Genomic DNA, 2,035 nt, shown 5'->3' on the forward strand with positions numbered 1-2,035 from the left:
AGTTTTTTTTATTTCCACGTGATACATATATATAGCCAGCAGATTTCATTTACAAAAGTTACAAAACATAAGTAAGTTGTTTCAAAAGCATATAGTTAAATCACTTTAACTCATTTGGCTACAACTCCAGAAGTATCTGTTACTACACATTAGAAAACATTTCATGTAAAAAGTCTGTTTTAAAACAAACTACAAGTAAAACTTTCAGCCATTAAACAAGGAGCATTTTTAACGACACTTTAACATTTTTGCCAGTCTCCCTGCATGAGGACATATGGGTTCCATGTTGTCACATTTTGTAGATGCGTCACCAGGTTTGTCCCAACCTGATGGAGAGAGAAGACAGAAAAAACAGGCCATTAGTGATGCACTTATTTAAACAGTAAACAATTGGAGCATGATTCAGAGATGAAGGTTGACTTACAGGCTGGATATCAATGAAGCCTTCTGAACTTCCAGGTTGATGGGTCTGAAACTTCTCCCAAATGTGTAAGTGGGGCTGAGTACTGGCAGCAGCTCCAGGACTACATCTTCTTCTGTATCAAACATAAGCTAGTGTTAAAATGTTTCAGTAACTAGACAGCATGAAAACATTTTAGAGAACATTTCTTCTGACCTTCAATTCCTTGAGGGAGCAGACTCATGTACTTGGCCATACAGAAGGTCTTTGTTGAGAACGAAGAGTTTGGGTTTCGCTTAATTCTCCTGAAGATCCTGGATGTAAAATTACAAAATCTATCAGAAAAGACAAAATCACAAATCAAACTTTAAGAATGACTTAATTCAATCTTATAGCTGTCTCCACTGCAAATAACTTGTAATTAGCCAGCAATTTCAAATGTTCAGAGTAATTTTTATGTTCCTAAAAATAAATATAGCACTTAATAAAATAACACATATAATTTAATTTGGAAGTAAAACTTAACTTAAACACCAAGTTAGTGCTGAATAACTTTCTGCACTAACTTTAAATAAATGTATTTGTAATTAACAATAATAATAAAATTAGCAAACATTAACATTAAATAGTCTTATTTTTGCTTTTAACTCGTTGCGGAAAGCCAGCGGGAGTTTGAAAGCAATGTGCCGGGAGACGGTCGTTCTCTCTCGGCTTAACGAGCCGCACCCGATGACCCGGTCAACTGACAGAGCGGGCGAGACGAGCCAGCGGCTGCAGGGGAGCGGATAAGTCCGAAACCGTCCGAGCATGTTTGTAATTAAGCTATATGTTAATAAGCCGAGCACATAGTTATTATAAATGACACAACTAATTTATAATAACTTTGCAAAAGTTATTTTTATTTTCAAAAAGCATAATATACCCACTTTATTAATGGCTCTGCTGGCTCTCCTCCGCCATTACTGTTGGTGTTGTCGCCTAAGCCCGCTGAGGATGCGCGCGCATATTGCACCCGGACAAACCGTCAGCTATCATTCCTTTTAAAACTAAATCGATTTTTAAACATTTTAACATGTTAAGTTACGAACAAATATGATTGAGGTTATATTAAACAACTGAACTTAGTTTACTTGACAAATTGTGCCCTTCCCCTTCATCTTTTTTTTCCCCCCCAACAGCCGTGTGGTAGCAACACCGAAGTTCTTTGTCAGAGCAAGCTACCGTAATAAACATTTTAAATAACCATAAAAATAAATATCAAACATGTTTGAAAAAAATTCTATTTATTTATAAAATTCTATTCACGTTGAAACTTTATGTTCTTTTTACTTACCATGTCTTATTTCAAAGTAGAGGAGAAGTCCGACATGCAACGTTCACAGTCTTGTTGAAAATGGAGGCTTGTGAAGAGGGGCGTGGCTTCTTCCAAGTTTCGTCTTTAACCCAACCGATTGGGTAAATCTACCCCCGACACCTGACCCAACAGAAGTGTTCAAGCTGTAAACCTCCAGGTAAATTTCTGACCCAACTCTTGCGTTATGAATTTTGACCCAATATTTGGTCAAACTAACCCAACCTATGACCCAACAGCTTCAACCCAGAAATTGGGTTATGAAAATAACCCAGCATTTTTTA

At 36.8% G+C, this 2,035-nt stretch overlaps 1 long non-coding RNA gene across 3 annotated transcripts; it reads right to left on the reverse strand.

Moving 5' to 3' along the window:
- Window positions 1-2,035, reverse strand: LOC103462203 (uncharacterized). 3 transcript variants are annotated; one of them, XR_533297.2, is made up of 4 exons: window positions 1,734-2,035; window positions 649-735; window positions 425-536; window positions 1-326 (listed from the first exon to the last, which is right to left on the reverse strand). It is a non-coding gene; the product is annotated as an uncharacterized LOC103462203 (long non-coding RNA). The 3 variants fall into 3 exon arrangements; XR_533296.2 differs by having other exon boundaries at window positions 425-714; XR_533295.2 differs by having other exon boundaries at window positions 425-735.

Source organism: Poecilia reticulata, linkage group LG3 (assembly GCF_000633615.1).
Source record: "Poecilia reticulata strain Guanapo linkage group LG3, Guppy_female_1.0+MT, whole genome shotgun sequence".
Taxonomy (NCBI): Eukaryota; Metazoa; Chordata; class Actinopteri; order Cyprinodontiformes; family Poeciliidae; genus Poecilia; species Poecilia reticulata.